At 40.8% G+C, this 19,594-nt stretch overlaps 1 protein-coding gene across 3 annotated transcripts in view; it reads right to left on the reverse strand.

The window, feature by feature from the left end:
* Positions 1-19,594, reverse strand: part of pde4ba (phosphodiesterase 4B, cAMP-specific a) — a 155,897-nt gene that overhangs the window by 85,516 nt on the left and 50,787 nt on the right. The window lies entirely within an intron of this gene.

A 19,594-nucleotide genomic window follows, 5' to 3' on the forward strand; every position in this document is an offset into this window, starting at 1 on the left:
AGGAGGGGGGAAGAATCTGGGAGTTCCTGACGTGGAAATGTGGTCCACTGGAACGTCAAGTCTGAAGGGGATTTTTGGACCATGATTATGTTTGTCCATAGCTCAACTAGAACCACAAGTAACATAATGGATACTTCAGGTACAATGATAACTATCAACATAACTTGTCCAGTAGAGCAGTATAAGGTCATTACTTTTTAAACCAAAAGAAGAGCAACATCACAATGCAAAACTAACATAATATTCACTCAAAACAGAAAAAAGTTGTTATTAGTAGTCTATTTTTTATGAATAAAGTTTCACAAGCAAAATTTAGAGTGAAAGCTATGATTGCAAGTGTGTTATATCATAAATATTGCAATATTGTTATTGGTGATGCATAAATGCAAAGTCTTACTATCATGTTGCAACTGCTGAAAGTGAAGCCAACTACAGCAAACTAATATGACTTTAACCAATAACACTATATCATATCATGTGATCTTTTATACGTGTAATCATATTCTGCAAAATAACTGTATGTGGCGCAGTAAACCTAAAATAATAGGAGGCATTTCAAGGACCACAAGGGAAACACTCCCAGGCTACCTCCAACAGGAAGTGTATTTCTTCAGTAGCTTTAATTACTTTCCTCCCTGGTCTTTTCATTTGTAAAACCTTTGCAGAAATTGGCTGATATGATGGCCAGTCAGTGATTGTTTTGCTTTGGAAACAGTAACCAAGGCTCATGTGTGTGGAGCAAACAACTGAGAGTCAGCTCCTCTGATTATCATAGAGCCAGAGGAGCTGTTGAGGGAGGGGGAAAGGATGTTTGTGTTGTTTATGGGTATCCACGCGTGCAGCTTTACTGAGTAAATTAATAACTTTCCAGGATGAGAGTCCGTGTTTAGATTACATCCAATTAATTTTTAATTAGCGTCTATCCGCAAGTCGGGAAATTCATTTTCCTCTTGAGTGACAGTGCAGGCGACCCTCACGTTTGTGGTTAAATCATCGTTTATGACTGCTCTGTTTTTCCTGGAGTGACATTGGATTTTCAAACACAAATCTTGTGTTACTTAATGATAAAATAACTGCAGCGATTGTGATTTGTAAATTAATTATGCATTTCTGGGGAGATTGAATGAATTAAATACATTCACTGGAAATAAAGACATCACCCAGCTGATTAAGTAGATACAGTAGATACTGGAATGAATAACTACTATGGAGACTTGTTGGTGATTTTTTTTAGGATTTTCTTGATTTGTTGCTCAAACTTTAAAGCATAATTTCTTTATTTTCCAACAATTCCCTAATGGAGATGTTCCATAATCATTAGTTGATTGTATCGCTGTGGAAGAATGGACAGTGATCCGAACTTCTCGGTTAATGAGAGTTAAATTGTTGAAATGTTTGCCGCTAAAGAGGGATCTGACCAGGAACGTCACCAACTGCTGCAGGGGGAGCAACAGGAAGCAACTCTCAACACATTCCTCTCAACCCACAATAACGGTGCATCACCTGTTCACCTGCAACCATCTCAACCCCACAACACACAAACATTGCAGCTCAACCCCACTGTTCCTGCTCCTTTGGTTACCATGGAGACTGAGTGGCAGCTGTCTCCGTGGACAGAATAAAAAAAACAAAACAACAATCCCATCCCTGGCATTTCACCACCGTCTCTCTCTCTCTCTCTCTCACACACACACACACAAACGTGTCCGTTGCCAAGACACACAGAAACTCTCACCATAGCTCATCTGTCACATGCACACAGATTTACATGCATGATGCACGAGACAGACAGAAAGACACACACACACATGCGCGCACACACGCACACACGCACACACACACACAATGAAGAGGCAGTGATTATCTCCTCAGGAACATAACATGGATGTTGGTGAGCAGAGTCTTGTCACCTTCAACCATCCCTGCTGGACTCCTTGCTGGCAACAAGTCACATCTGGGCACGTCCACGTTACCTGTCGGTCTGACAGACACAGATGAGGGGGGGGCGGCCAAATTGCATCATTATGCCCTTCCTCAAAGTTAAGGGGACAAACACTTGAAATATGGATGATAGCAAATATGTTTTGATGAAAATGACAAGCTATCCATGGAATACTAGTTTTAATATAGGTATACTATACACACACACACACACACATACATATATATATATATACATATATATATATATATATATATATACATATACACATATATATATATATATACACATATACACATATATATATACATATATATACATATACATACATATATATATACATATACATATATATATATACATATATACATATACATACATATATACATATATGTATATATGTATATATATACACATATATGTATGTATGTATATATACATATATATACATATATATGTATATATATATATACATATACATATATATGTATATATATATACACATATACATATATATGTATATATATACATATATATGTATATATATATATATATACACACATATACACACACAGAGTTTTATATCAATAAAGCAAACTGACATTACTTTGCTTGCTGTAAGCAAAACAATAAACTGTATAAAAGTATTATGTTGCACATGAGACAGGGGGCCTCGTATGTTGAAAAGGTTTTATTGTCTCATAAATTCTGTTTGTTTATTAGCAGGATATCTCAAATGATAGGAAATATTACAAGAAACAAGTGGTTAACAATTGGATGGATTGGACTGGATTTATATCCCCACAGCTGGATATAGCAATTCGGGTTAATTCTGGACAAGTTATAGACCAATTTCCATCACATTCCTCGACTTCTTGACAGAAAGAGGACTCTTTTGGCCTCTGAAAATCCTCCTAATTGTATTCATTATCTGTGAGTAGAGATAAGTGTAAACTCCCATTGATGATATGGATCACGTTCTGGATCCAGAAGACTTATTTTTGGTAGCTGCTAACAACAAGGGATGCCCTTGCCAAGTGTTTTCTTGCTTACTTGCTTACTTTTGAAAACATTTCAGGACTTAAACGTGAAAGATTAAGGCATGATATGATCCTGATGTAAATCAGTTTACAATCAAATATATTTCTGCGTTCAATGTTAGGCCAGCCTACCGTTTCATGTAAGTGACCAAGAAACCATATTCCCATGGATGTGTCATCAGACTGAAACATCTGTGTTTGTTCAGGTTGGTGGAGCAGTTAGCCATCAGACTGGTGCATCAGTCGCGCCAGTCGAAAAGTAAACAAGCATATAAGCAGATGTTTGTCCTGCTATCCTGCAGTTCAATTATGCAACATTTTGCCATGAAAACACTTCACCTCGTGGTGTGAGAATAGTGAGTCAGTTCTCACCCCACACTCAAACACATAATCACAGACCTCACAGTCTGTAACATGGAAAATACACACAAACCTGATTATCAAAGGTTGAACCAAGGCCTGGACAACACTTGTGTAAGCTTGTGTGTGACCTTATCAGTTCCTTTTAGCAGTGCTGGCATGTTTTCCTGAGAACTTGCACATTGCAATGACACTTCTGGAAACTTGCAACACAAAGGAGTCATTTTGGAGTGGAAGAGGCTGTCCGAAGTGTTTCATTCCATGAATAAAGATGACAATCAAGTTAGTTGTGCTGTCTGGAACAATGATCATTTCAGGTAAGTGCTGAAAACCTTTTTACATGCAAGATGGCCTCACATTTTTGAAATGCCATGTGTGAGACACTGTCAACCAAGCAGGTATCCAGGTCAATTAGCGCCGTTCAAGCAGATTTTGATTAAGAAGAGCTAAATGAGAAAACATGCTGTGCAAACATTCTCCTATGTGGAGCCATTATCCATGATAATGATACATACATTCTAGCATTGCAAATTTATGCAATGAATATAGTAATAATAGGTCATCTACTCTCTTCTGTGACCAGCTTTCTGGTATGAAATGTGTGATTTCCATTCATTATGTAAACAGGGCATTGGCCTTTTAACGACAGCTGGCAGCTGTGCTCTCTGCAATTATGAAGCTTATACAATGAAGCATTGACATACACAAAGTTGTTTACATAAAGAACTGTACACACGCACGCATGCACACACACACACACACGCATGCATGCACACACATGCACGCATTTGAATTTGAAAAACGGAATAATCTGTTGCAGTTGTTGATAAAGGCTACTGTTAATGTACCTCTGCTGGAGGTGGAAAAGCTGTCATATCGCACATGCTTTTAGTACTTTACTGTAATCTTAAGTTATTCTAGGATTGAGAGATACTTCGTTAGCATGTTCATCAAGTTTTGTATGTCTAAAATTTAATAAACAAAAGTGTGTTCAAGTCTATGTCTGCTTATTTTACATACAAGTTAGGTCTAGGTGGTGCTACAGGGAGAAAGAGGTGTTCGCAAAAAAAAAATAATTAGGGAATTAGAGTGTAAAAAACTGGAACAGGAGTCATTTCCAATAGCCATCAACTGAATTGGTAAGCAAGGCATTAATATTTGTATTATATTCTGCATATTAAAATATGAAAGTTTACTCTTCAGTAAACATCAGTATGATATTCTAATAATCTAGTTCAGTACTTTTAAGATCATAGTTTGCTATTGAGAAAGCCAACAAATGAGCCTGACTTCTCCTGACTAAACTGCATCTGCCAGAGGGCTCCTCTGAACTAATCCAGGTTCATTTTTTGCATTAAAAAAATTAAATGCCAAGACCGGGGCTGGGTCCCCTGGAGCTGGTCTGAGAGGTGTTTCCACTCTGTGCTTGCTTAGCCAGCCATTCCAGCACATTATGGCTGTAATGGCTTCCTTGCTGGGGCTTCCAGCTTGCTATCAGGGCACTATCACCCATTAGCACCTTCCATACATCCACAATAATAAGGTTCCAGAGTTGTGAAAATAATCTTACAAGAATCTGTGCAGCATATCAGAATACCAGACAGTTGAAGCAGCATAAACATAGACCGGCAGTCATCGCAATGCAAATAAATCAGCATATTTGAGCTGTAACAGGAGCAGTATCCTTCGCTGGGGGAAGCCATGGCAATGGGAAAGGAGTACACACACAATATGATGAAATCGCACAAGGCGAACTTTGTGGGGGGGTTTTGGTAGAAGATGAGATGAAGCCAACAAGACGCTTCAGGACAAAAAAAGACAGACTGCTGACAAGCAGCATTACAGCAGCACAAAATTAAATCAAGGACGAGCCGGCAATGAGGAGACGTGGTTTGTTTAATGGTTCAAGATTCTTCATTGAATTACAATAATAGAAGAAAAGTGAAGGAGAAGAGCCAATTAAGTGAAAGAGAGGCTTGTTGAAGGATGGAGAGTATTCTCACCTCACAGAGAGAGCAGACTCTCCTCACTAGTGACACGCAGGGCAATGAGTCATTTGCAAGGCAAATGGGAAAACAAGCTTATTCCTGCTATAGAGGCTGCTAGTGAGAGCAGCCACCAGCAATCAACATTAATAACTGACAAGTATTTCAGTAGAAGTGCTCAGGATGGAAATAGCAACACTATTCAGCCACACTGAAGATACAGATCGAAATAGGGCACAGATACTATTTATTTGGATCTCAACTAAAACATACATGAGTCATAATTTTACAAGCATGCAGCGAAGTAATCATGATAGCTTTTGCTCAATATGTGTTTCTCAGTGACGGATGCCAAGATTTACAGAGGGAGGCCGATATGTGCTAAAGGTTTGTTGGTTTTATTCCCCCCACAATAGAATTTACTAACAATAACACGAGGCACCGTGTTGTCGTTGTTTGATGTACAGCAACATAATTAATAGTGAGTGTTCTCTAGCGCCACCTAGTGGATGTAGGAGGGGATGTTTGCACCACATTGGAAGCATTAGTCTACTCCTTCAGGCACAATCCGAATATTATCAGGTTTCACCACCCTCTGACTCCGCAGATCAGCCACACACTCCATGTGTGGGGGTGTGAGGGCTCGCTCATCGCTGCTCCAGCACAAAAGGGCCAGGGGCCGAAAGTTTGCTTTGGCAGAGGTTTGCACTCTCTGACTGCTTTCTGGCTTTTTCTGAGATGAACTAACAGGGACCCTAATAAATAAATAAACCTCCCACGGACAGCTAATGACTGTAAAGGCCATGGAACATCTAACTAATCAAACCACTGCTTGACCCCTCGTGTTCGTCTGGAAGTGAAACTTCTTCACTCATTTATTCATGGTTTTCCCGTTTTATCGTCACTTTTTAGTATCTTGCCAAATTATCCAAATCATGTCTCTTGGAGCTGGAGCTGTAAACTGTGGGGTTTGCGGGTGTCGTAGCAGCTCAGATGACTCAAGCGCATGCTGTGTAACTGCCAATCTGGCATGCAAACGCTGTCACATGTCATCATGCCTACCTCCCATCTTTCCTGATTGTCTCCACCGTCAGCGACCAACCGAAACACGCAAAGAAAAACAAGTGGAAAGGAATGTCGTGCTCGACTGGAGGATGCAACTTTTTACATGAGAATATGAGAATTATTGCTGGGGGGTTTTTCCCAGTGACTTTTTTTTTTCTTGGGGCCGTACAAACTCACAGTGAGACAGACAAGCATAAAGAGAGCAGCAGAGGAGCTGGAAATACATAAACTACCAGCATCCCGTCCCTCTTGCCGCCAGTCAATTCTATATCCCTCTATTGATTTCAATTAAGATAACTGTTATTAGGCAGCATGCACGACATGAAGTCAATGAACTGGTCGAGCAAATGTAGTGCACTGATGGATTGGAGCGGGGAGCTGTAAAGTGAAGGAGGCCCATTGTTGTTGAGAGGGCGGGAGGTGGAAATGGAAGGAAATAGAGCAGGAAAGAGGGAGATTACATGAAATATCCTCTTAGCATATCCTCCACGGCAAAGTAGCAGGTAATGTGCCAAGCAGTTTCTTCAGTTTCCTGTCTGAATGAAGAGTTTCCTCCTGAAATCTTCTCACTTAATCCTTCATCTTTTAGTCAAAAGGGCAAGGAATAAATGTTCTTTGTGTTTTGAGCGGCTGTTTATTTGGAAACTCGTACGTTTCCATTAAATGATTCCCCTATACCACAGAGCATTATTTACCATACTGTGGACTCCCTTTCTGTTTCACCTTCCAGAAGCAATGTCGTGTTTTCTTCATGTGTGTGTTTGTGCAATTGATTAGAATCATCTCTGTGGAAACCCGTGAATAATGGATGCGTCATGCTTCAGAGGGGAAAATAAAAAGGTCCGCGTTTTCTTTGAATTAGTGATGACTACAATACAGACTCCGCTCTCCTTGTGACACATGAACAGCCGAGGAATAAGAGAGGAGTCGGCTGAGGGAAAATACAAGGGTGAGAAGGGAAAGGGAGAGATGTGCATAATGAGAACAGACAGGGACGGAGGAGGAGTGTCGCCAGGAATGAGTAGAGAGGAGAGGAAAAGAAGAGAGAAAAGATTTAATTACCCCAGTCAGCTGGAGCAGGGCAAACACACGGCCACTGGTCTGGATCAGTGTCTAAGCATACAGACAAACAGGAATAAATCACAACTTTCTGAGCAGCCCTTTTTTTTTAACAATTAGGCTCATATGGCAAAGTTTTAAAAATCATCTGAATGACAAACATTACGAATACATATGAGGGAATTCGAACCTGGAAGTAGAGATCGCTCACGGGGTGTAATAGTCCACCAAGAAGGTTACATGAACATATCATCAAAATTTGTTCATACATTTTCTCCCTAGCTGCCAAAAACAGGTCATCCAAATCACAGATCCAGAACACAATCCATACCATCTCCAGGAGATTAATACCTAATCTCTGGAATTAAAATAATTGCCTCGACGGATTTCATCAGCTGCCATAAAGTCAAAAGCAGTCTTCTGGATCACAGATTCAGACGACAATTTAAAATGGCAATAAAATGGCTTTCCAGAAGCAGAAACAGTCCTCTTTCAACTGTTTCGCAAGGGTCGAGGAATCAGATCCTCTTTGACCACGACACCCCAACTGGGGTACGTGTACCCCCAGGGGAACACACAATTTGGAAGCAAGGTTTCAGCTGTGTCAGTCTTTAGCATTAATGTTAGCACTGGTAGCCTAGCCACCAGTGGTGCTAGTGCCGTCTGTGGAGGTGGAGGTTGAATGTGTCAGGGGGTGCAGTACTTACAGTTTGGCATCCATTGGTCTATGACATGTCCACTAATTGCAATATCCTGCCAACGGCCCGGAACAGACTTCCGGATCCAGGATCCGCAATGTGATCCACACCGTCTCCAAAGGTTAATCACTTGCTCCTTTCCACCAAATTCAATTAAAATCAGTCGTTGTGAAAGGCTGCGAACAAACATCCCATACATCCTTTGGGGAGGTAAAAATACATCACAAACTGAAGTCTGAAGACTCCCTCCCTTTTGCTAAGACATCCAAAAAAAAAAAAAAAAAAAAACCTGTCAGGTGCAGTTAGAGAATCTGGCTGCAAATGGTTAAGCTGTAGGATGTTTCCAGGAACCAGATCCTGCTAAGCCAAAGATGTAATCGCCAAAATCAGGCCTCCAAGAAGCACACAATTCAGATTATACAAGACCCTTGGTGGAATAAGCCTGTGCAAGTACTCATTGATCTGTATTCTGGTACTGTAGCAAAGAGTCTCCACGGTCTGGAGTCGGCCTGGTAACCGAAATTACAGATGAGGATACTCGGGTTGTTAACGCAGTGCGTGAATGAAGCTAACAGCTGTACGTGTGGCACAACACCATCACCATGGTTTTTATTCTACTTTACTTTTTGATCTGTTACCAGTTTGTCAACAGTACTAAGTGGAATTTAGGGATTTTGAGGGTTTTAAGTACTGATAAAAACTGTTCTATTTGGCTTATCAAAGGAAACCTTTTATGTTACCTATTTGTCTTCCTTCCATAAGAGGAGTGAGACATATACTGCTCACCTGAAACATTTCTGTCAAAAGAGGCCAAATAAAAACATGCTTATTCCCCAGAAGAGCATCATTTTTGTCTCAAAATCTTCAAGAAGTCCTTTCATATACATTTTGGGTACTACCATCAAATACCAGAATTAAGAAAGTTTTAATAGAGGGGCTGTAATGTAGACGATATAGGGTAAAACAATGCCACAGGCACAGACAATGTCTTTAAGAGTATTTGATGTACATGTAATTACTATGGTTGTCTATTCAGTAGTGTGATCAATAGTTCAGGGCACCTCTGTGGTTTGTGACCTTCAAATGCCAAATTCATTGGCTCAGAGCTCGGTGCTGCCTGGAATAATTGCAAAGGTTATGACAGTGGAAACCAAAGCATATGGAGGACTCACAGCAGCAACAGCTACTGAGGTACAAGGCAAGAGACCTAATTGAACCGCAAAGTAATGGTGGGTATCATGGCTGCCCTAATGACTTGACAGTAAGAGCCTGGGTCCACCAAAACCTCCTTTTTTTTCCAGCTGAAAACACCACTGCTGAGAACACCCAGCTGGGAGCCTTCCAGACTGGTGTGAAGGTGCAACATTTGTTCAGCTGAGATACTTTCAGAGTCCTGATATGGAATATTGACAGAAGTACACAACAGTAAGACAAAATAATTCTGGCCAATGCTCTGGATGAAATAAAGACTGGGAAAAAAAGAAAGAGTTTTGGCCACAAGAATAAAACTTGTTCCCTCAATTTAACTAATTTGTGGCCACGCAATAAAAGCCCTTCCCCAAAAATTAACAGGTTATTTTATAATCTTGTGGCCGCAAACTACTCAAACTGCGGGATTCCCTCCCATATGGGCTTTTTTTTCTTGATTAGAACTTGTAATCAAATCACAGGTCCAGTTTTTGGTGCAAGCACAAAATGGTGGAGGGATGTAGCAAGGGTGTTTTTTCAAATATACGTTGAAGTACAGACAGCTGTGCCTGCTACACACTTGTAATCATCATTTTTGTAAACTAGTGCTAGTGATCATTGTAAATCAACTCAAACCCGTTCTCATCACTCCCACTCTGGGAGGATGCAACAGCGTGATTATGGAAATCAGACCAATCCGAGAAAAGGCCCTTCTTAGCACTGTGTATGTGTATCAATCAATGTGACGCTAACTAAACAAGCCCTGCTGGAAAGCAAGCTAATGAATGGAAAATCGACTGAAGGCAAACGGAGCCTTAATCAGGAGATGAGCATAATGCAGGTGGAAATGGCAGGGTGGTAAAGTAAAAATCAGCTACTGCAGTACTGGGCTCCACCTGTGTTCCTCAACATTGATTTTAACCTTTTTGGAAGTGGTACTGTGCAATGATGTCAGCTCTGCTTATGTGGTGGAAACCCTTTAAACCGCCATAGTAATTCTCAGTAAGAGCCCGTTAATATCTGAGAATTCTCTGGCCTCAAGAGGCTGACGGAAGACGCAAGAGGCTCTGTATCAGACGTAGACGAGCAGCAGAATCCCAGCCTCGCTCTGAGGCTGAAACAAGCACCAACAGCCTCTCGTAGAGACTTGCAGGTTGGGATGGGTCAGTGAGTAATCCAACAAAATAAATGCACCTATGGGTGCCCGCTGAGTATTGGTACAACTCTCTGCTCATGTAGGCAGGAGAGAGACACAGAATGGAGGACTTTGGCATATGAACGCGGTGCCAGTATTTCACTGCCAACATCCCAGCATGGATAAACACTGGCCACATGGCTCTGTGTGACCCATAGGTCACCATTATTAAACACACACACACACACCCAGAGACACACACGTTGACCAGAGGAAGCAGTTAGTCACAATTTGGATATGAAAAATAAAACTGAGAAAAAAGTTATTTACTTGATGGAACCATCACACAAAGTAAGGCAAGAAAAAGGAGCCTTATGATGTATATGTAATTATATTTTTTTAGAAACTGAGATATGCATGTGCACATTTTTGTAGTACTTATAGGCACATGGACGCCGCGTTGCATCATTATGCAGCGTATATTTACATATATGCTTTATCGCAAACAAAAATCCAATATGCAGCCTGATACAGCAATCCCAGACACTCTCACAAAGACTTTTCAAAGTTTAAGAAAATGTATTTGAAATGGTGCAAATACCAGTTACATTTTTTAGGATCGTTTAGGAAGTATTTGACACTTGTGACACTATTTTAACTAAAACGCTCCAGATAATGAAGAAAAAACTTCAACATATTGGTTTTTGGTTTTCTGCTCTTTCCTCCTTATAATCTCCCAGGATTACTCTGTGTGTGTGTGTGTGTGTGTGTCACTCACAATCAGTCACACACCAATAATGGACACAAATCATTTTATCCCTCAGCAACACTAACCTATTCAGCCACCATGCAAGTCCAATTTTATTCACATCACCAGCACGCACGCACCAGCACGCACGCACGCACCAGCACGCGCACACACACAAACACACACACAGACACACAGCATCTCAATGAATATTGGAGAGTGAGTGTGGGTGGTAGTTTCCCCATAGGCTTGTGGTGACAATGAGTCAAGGAGACAGAACGTGTACACTGAAATCAGGAGCCCAGATGGACATATTGCACATGCACCTTCTCACAGGCTTAAACTAAAATACAGACACTCTCCAGTGCAGGCAAAGACGACAACACAATCATGCCAATAGTGAAACAACAAAACAGAATCAGATGATGATGATGATGATGATGATATAAAGTATGACATTGTGCCAATGTGTTGCCAGTGACTTGTTTATCAGCACTGGGATCCTATTGTACCATGACATGATTCAGACGGGGCGCCTCGGAGCCGGACAGTCAACAGACCCTCTTCCTCTGCTCGTTTGATGTCACGCAAAAATCCAGTTACTAATAGAGTCATTTATTAAATCAAAAAACAAGCTACATTTTCCCCCCAGATCAGATGCTGATAGTTGCGGTATGATTTGGAGTTTTAAAGCGTGAAGATGAATGAATTCATAGCTATTCAATGAACAGAAACTGCTGACACAGAGAGACTACTAGAAGCCTTCAGTCAGGGCTTTGTGATATTATTTCCCTCGGCTATAAAATATTTACCAAGAAATGTCTTTAGCTTCCTGTATGACAGCTTTTATCAGAAGGAATATATTGATATTTCTTAGAGGGATTTCCACTGGAAATCACTCTCCGAACTGCATTTGAGCCAGAGGGTGAACCCAAACTCATTTTAGCAGCAGCTCTGAGGCCTCATTTAATAGCTTTTATTTCCGAAAAGAGCCGAGCTATCACAGGTTTCCACGCACTGAGCTCTATTTTGGTGAGTAAACAGTGCCAAGGGTGATTCCTTCACTTTTCAGAGAGAAGACAGTCCACAACACTCTCTCTCAAACCACAAGAATTAAAGACAATTTTGGCTGAATGAGTAGATATACTGTAGGTAGTAGTGCTCAATGTCAGCCTGGACAAATATACCACTGCAACAGAAAACACTATCATTTTGAACACAACCGCAAACATTTCCTACAAATGCTCCTATTTTTGTGACAGACAATTTTATTGTAAATATTTAATTAATTTGGTAAAATATGATCGTTAATTCATTCTGGTAAATGTTTTATGCTAATTCAGGTTTGTGTGTTTCAGTTAGAAAACACACATTTCACAAATTCTATTCATCTTGTGCGCATTTTTCTTGAGAACCAAGAAAGTACAGTCGAGGCATACCATTTGTTTATTCTACTGCAACTGTAAATCGCATTATTCGCTCAGATTGTACCGCAATTGTAAATTTGTCACAAAGTTGAATCCAAGTCAAATTCGTGAGATGATTCTGATGACAGAATGAACAGCTTTTTGGGTTCCAAGTCTATGAAAAGGCAAGTGTTCTTTCTTTACTAATTGGTGCATGACTGAGACGGCTACTGAACAGCTACAGCTACAATAACCTCCGTCTTCGCAGGCCTCCAGTAAAGCAATGCTTCTGCATTACTGCACATTGTTGCCAGCTGGAAAAAAATAGGATGATGCTGCAATTCTTTTCAGTCGGTGTGATGAACAGCAGCCAAGTGGAGAATAATCACTACTTCTCTCTTGGAGCAGGCAAAGGGGCAAACGGCAGAGAGAACATCGACTATTGGGCTCATTTCACATCATATAAAAGGAACTTTAGGATGTTTATTATTGTTAATGAATGCTTTTGTCATTTTAAATGGGATGAAATTAATACTCAGTTGGCACAGACACATTCTGTTATGAGTAGACACAGATGAACACTTAAAAAGTATGCAGAAGTACAGGCATGCTGTGAGAGCACATAGTTAACCCCCACCAGTAACATATGAATGACAATACTTGTGGCCAGTCATAACTTGGCTGATGTGCAGCTTTTACACACAGCGCATAACATTCTGCAACGCCACACAAAATGGCAACTAATTGCTCTTGTTCATTCTCTCATGCTGCCTCATTTGAACAAATCAAATGTAGTCTGAACTACCGGTGCCCCGATGCACAAAAAAACCCAAACAAAAAAGACAGCGGGAGAGAGTTTAAATTCCCAGCACACCTCAGTTCTTGTTGATTTGGGCCGAATCTTAAACATAACTGAAAATGGCAGATGTGAATAATTTGGAAATAATGTTGAAAAAAATAACAGACACGTCTTCCCGAATATTACAAATGTCGCATTTTTATGAGAGGCTAAATGGCAAGAGAGACCCGGAGAGGGTTGTACAATAAAAAGGAGGAGGGGGGAGGAATGGGATGAGGAGGGAAGATAAATGGATTCTTCAATGCGTCTTGACTGTCGGGGCTTAAAGTCACATGTTTTACAGGGTGTCTCTAGAGTCCACTGATTCTGATACATGGACATTGCTGTTTTTTCCTCCGGACAATTTGTATGCATTCTTGAAACACTGCAATAATCCCCCAGAAAGCCTTGTGTCAAACCGGTTACTCGTAAAAACACCTCCAAAAACCTGTGGAATTTTTGTAAATAACCTAAAACCTCAGAGATTTCTGAAATGCTTGATAGTGTTTTCAATGTCGGCTTTTTCTAAGCTTGTTCTTAGTCTCTGGAGCAGATAGAAACCTGAAATAAAACAAAACAACAAATAACCTCTAAAACCTTTGGCTTCTATGTGAATTTACTTGCCTTTGACCAAGTGTTAACTGAATATTTTATATTCAAACATTTGCATTCTTTTTTTTGTATCAGTAAAGGATGCGGTTCTTTTTCCCTGTTGCAGCTGTTGCATCATGAAAACCTTGATAAACAGGAGGAGTTTAAATTTGTAATTTGTCTCTATGTGGTTATTTTGTATATCAATTCTTGCTGACTGATAGCTTTTGTTTTGTTATTGATTTTTTTGTTCGATTGTTCCACAGGGCTCACTGAAACATTGGAAAGCTACAGTATATGGAGAATATGCAACTGAGGTGCAGCAGAGCGGCATCAAAGCACACTTCAGGCGGTAGCTTCTAGATAGCCGTGCATTGCTTCTACAGGATTTTCCAGTGGACTAAAGACATGAAATAGTCTTTACTGGGACCGGTATACACTGGAGGGAAAAGCATTTAAATGTGCTGCTGCTTTGGTAGTCCATATTCAGTCAACTACAAAGGGGGCGATGGCGGAATGACGAGGGAATCACTCCATCACTTAGATTCAAACTGACAGCACTGTACGTACATGGTACAGTATGTTCTTTACAGTAGCTTCAAGCAGCTACCGGGACATCCCGGGGGAACCGGCGCTACCTTCCCATCGGTCCTTTACCTTGGCGCGCATCTCAGACTGCTTACATAAATCAGAGTCTTCATGCGGAACTCCGTTGTGTGTCTTCGTAAGGGAAGGACATCAATGTTGACCTGAAGTCACGGCAGATCACGTCATTACCTAGCAGTTGTGAAGTCGACATGTATGGAACGTTCTGTCAGCATGTTCGAGGGTGTGAAACATGTCACCTGTAACAGGACACAGGTTTACAGCCTTTGAATCCCAGTGGGAGCCCAGATAATCACGTAGAGAAATGTTAACAAGCACAGAGTCGCGCGCACACACGTACACAACCCTGAGCTGTCGCACACCCTCAGCCATCCCAACACTTCACATTCTGCTTGGCTGGTTCAGTAAAGCGAGGAAGGAGATGGAGACGGAGGATGCTGAACAGGGTCACAAGAGGAAAATAGAGAGGAAGAGGATGATAGAGGGGAAGGAGGAAAAGAAGAGGGAACCTGATTCCATACCTCCCATATCCCACAATATTATAGATAGAGATAGAGAGAGAGACAGACAGACAGACATACATATAAATATACATATATACACTTATACACACATATATACATGTATACATAAATATACATATATAAACACATGTATACATGTACATATATACATAAATACAATATATGGTCATCTGTTTTGAAGCTGCATAAACCTACAGATCTCAGTGGACTGCCAACATCGATCCATTCTATTGAGAGGAGAGGAAGATCTACTCAAATAAAACCTTGATGATGGAAACATGTAAATGGTAAAAAACCCATGGATGCATCCTCTCCAAAACAAGTGCCACCTGTTCAATTAAATAAAAAGATTCTCAATTGAGCAGAAAATCTCACAATCTGGCGACACTGCGAGCATCCCGGAGCTCCACAACGAGGTTATTCCTCATGAAAAAGAGGAAACGTTAATCTTACAGCCAAACTGACGTGAAAAATGCCTTGGTAACCTTTTTAGTTCAAATCCTTGGTCACATTGCTCTCCCAGTTTTAATCTCATTTTTTTTTCTTTAGTGCAAACTGTTGCATTGTTATTTACAATATTTCAGATTTGACCAAGTTCGTTACCAAACCTGTAGAAGAGGAAACATCGTATCATTAAACATGAAGTATTTTGGTGCTGCAGCGATGCCTGGCTCATAAATCGAATTCTCCAGGAGGAGCATGCTTGTTTGGTACACACGTCAATAAATGAAAGATGAAATGCAAAAAAAATTTAAAAAATACCATCCCTCCTCAAATTCATGAGTTGTGGCACAATTGTGAAACACTTGTGAAGGCACCAGGGGACCGATCAATTTGTTGTTTCGTTTGTAGCTCTTGAAAGTGAGTAAATCTCTGTTCCAAAACTGGAATTATACTTATTTGCGTCATTCTAAATGTCAGTGGGATTTTTAAAAAGTTTTCCTACTTCTGGGAAAGAACCCAGAAATTCAGATTACAGAAAATATCTTATAATTACATCCACCAATCTGGTTTAGAGGTCTGCACTACATGGAACTAAATAATGTATTAATGATTTTATTGTCACCATCATGTTACTGGTCCAAGTGTGTTGCTGTCACAACCCATATTTTCTCACTTAAGTGAAATGCCTGTTTCTTGGAGGAAAGGAAGGAACATGAGCTGAGTGAGAGCAGGGGCGACGTTAACCATTAGTGCTCGCAAACATTAGCCAGCTGCCCTGTTAGCCTCTGTGTGCTTAACAAGATTTGACTTCAATAAATCTTCCCTGATTCTCTCAATGATTTGTCTCGAGTTAATCAAACACAGACCCTCATTTGTTTCTCCGACAGCTCTACAAGTTATAACACCCCTGAGGAGTCCTAATACAGCGCAGGATAACAATAGATTCAGCAGAAGACTGACACTTTTGTGTCGTGGAAATTTTTTAGTCTCTGCCGTGTCATGTTTCTGTTTCAGAAAAACCAAATCACCTCCTGTTTTAAATATCCTTCGGGAAAAGAAAAGAATATAGATCCCAGCTAAAGCCTATTTGTTTGATCAAAAAAAGTTTCTAGATTCATGGTGACACTCTTCAGGTGAATGGCACCAAGGAATTTTATTCGAAAGACGGCAAAATTTGCGTTTCATATGGGACGTTTTGTCTTTGATGAAATGACTTCTGGTTTTTCCCTCCCTCTGAAGTGAGCGGCTGGCGTAAACAAGCTGGCTGCGGCACTAACAATAATCACGTCAAGCCTTCCCTGATGTTCATTTAAAGATGATGTTGGGTGAGTCACAGAGGTGAGCGGGGAAAGACACAAATCAATAGCAGACGGAGTGCTGGATGGAAAAGTGCAGCGAGATATTTAGGTTGACATTTAAGCTAAGGAAAATAACCATCTCTGTTTTTGCCCGAGATGACTCCACTGTGGCGCGATGCGGTCTGTTTTTCTGTCTGCCTCGGTCTGTTTACACATTTTGGGCATTTAAGTGTCCATTTATCCCAGGATCTCATCATCCTGTTGAAAGCATCGGATACACATCAGCATACAGGAGGAACTCATTTCAAAACAATCTAAATGAGCAGAGTTTTCAATTACAGATGCAGAAGTTTGGGGATATTCATGTTCAAAGTGCACATATTGACTAAGGCATTTCTTTCAACATAAAAATGTTGGCCAATTTGGCTTCCTCCTTTCTTCTTCTTCCCATGATTCCTCTTCTTCTTCTCTCTATTCCTGTGACAGTGTCTTACTTTCCTCCAGTTTCTTTCAATCTCTCTCTCTCTCGCTCTCTCTCACTCTCTACCCTTAACATGCTTTTTTGCACGAGTGGAAAACAGAGCAGTCATACGACTCACCCGGCCATTAAACATTTACATCATGTGGTGCCTTGGAAGTGCAAACGGGGGAGAGGCACCAAAAAAGATACAGAAAGAAAGGGAGAGGAAAGCCTCGGCAGAAAAAAAAAAAAACGATTGAGACAGACAAGAAATAGACTATCGGAAGGTAGACAGTGAAGAAGGGGCAGCAAGAATATAGCAGACAGAATGTGAAATGTAGAAGAAGACACACGGAGACAAAGAGGGCATAAAAGAGTGAGGCAGAGAGGAAAAAAAGAGAGACACGGGGGAACAGCTGAGTGGTTCCAACAGAGGAGCCATTGTCTGAGCGCCAGAAGGTCAGAAGTTCAGCAGCCACTAGTCCACAGCAGGGCCAAATACTGCTGCCACCATGAGCAACAGCAAGGACAGAATGTAGAATTGAACGGGGTTTGTAAGATGCAGCTAACCTGCTAAAAAGAATGCACTGGCGTTTAGCACAGAGAGAAATGAGGGGGGGGGGGGGGGGGAGAATTATGCCTGCCTGATCATCTTAAGGCTGAATAATGCATGTGATGTCCCGTCAATTTCTCATCTGGTAAAAAACGTTTGCGGTTCGAGAGCAGACAGAAGCAGTCGATGGATCTGTGAATCATTCCCGTGGTTCAAACTGATGTCAAAAGCAAGATTTTAAACATCTTTTAATTTAACAGCAGCCTCCTGCTAAATAATCCCTCTTTGTCCTCGAGAGCTTCTCATCCAGGATACCAAGGTAAAATGTGATTATCACAAAACTGCTCGTCTTGAGGGTTTAGTGCTAATTGGCATGTGAAAGACAAGTTACCTTGGGAGGCAGCTGCATTGTTTTATGAGATCGCAGCATCACAAGATCATGCGAGAAACCCTCACATCAGGCCTCGGGTGATGCATTTGAGCCAGAGCTGCCGACCAATCAGCGTCCTTTGAGGAGATGTGGGCGTGGTTTAAGTGAGACGATATCGTGACAGTTGGAGACAAAAATGGCGGCTCCAGGAGAAGTTAGCATAGATGCTGTTGTAGCATTAGATATGTCAGAATTGGCCTTTGCAGCACTGGAGGCTTTTCATCTTTTTGCTCTTCTACCGGACAACTTCGACTTCCGCCCTAATTGATTGGTCTGTTTGGTTGACGTTAACCCGTGACAGACAGCTGGTTCATCCAATCAAGTACTTTTTAAAGTATCTGCCCTTTTCCAGTTTCATTGGACGACTTCTCAGATGGTTCTGTGAAACAAACCATGTGATGCATCAAGTTATGTAACAAGCTTTCAAGAGAAGACTCAATAACCCCAGAGGTCATAACGATTAAGTAGTTTCATCCTGATGGAGTATTGTAGCAATTGTGGCTTTAAAGAACAATACATACTAAAAAATTGCTCCACTTTTTTGCGGATAATAATATAGCTAATTAAAGTAATAGCGAAAACAATTTGTATTACAAAAATTACAAAGAAGACCACTGATATTTGATGCAGTGACACTTTAACACTATACAACCATGATAAAATTATACAATTTGGTTTCCATGAACCTGCAATGGAAGGATTTCACCACCATTTGTATCCAAAGTATTGTTCCTCCTGATATGACAGGTGGGGACAAACAGGGTGAACCACTAAAACCCTTGAGGATTCCTGGGAAATTGGATTTTTTTAAGGCTTAACGGCATTGCAGGGTGGTCCAACAACATAAGATGAAGCGAGAAGTGCAGTGATTAATCTTGTAATCCTGCTGATTACTTATATTTCATTCAACTTTAACCTTGCAGGCCGTGTGTCGGGAGGGGAAATACATGAAAAGTAAATTAAAAGCACCTAGTTGGCAAACGTCCCATAGACTGTCACATCTCCCCCTCTGGGGATGATTGGTTATTTTCCTCTTTTCACATTTCCATTTTTAGCTTTTTACCTGTCACTCTGAGAGAATTACAGTGAGTGAGCGGATAGACCGCCGTGTCTCATTCAAGGACACTTTATCACGAACACGTCTCATTAATAGGCTGGACTGGCAGTAAATGGCTGTTATGGTCGTATCCCTGAGTCATTCACTGTGGACAAACAAGGTAAAAA

This window comes from Aulostomus chinensis, chromosome 14 (genome assembly GCF_037954235.1).
Source record: "Aulostomus chinensis isolate RoL2024-O1b breed Wild chromosome 14, RoL_Achi_v1.0, whole genome shotgun sequence".
Lineage (NCBI taxonomy): Eukaryota > Metazoa > Chordata > Actinopteri > Syngnathiformes > Aulostomidae > Aulostomus > Aulostomus chinensis.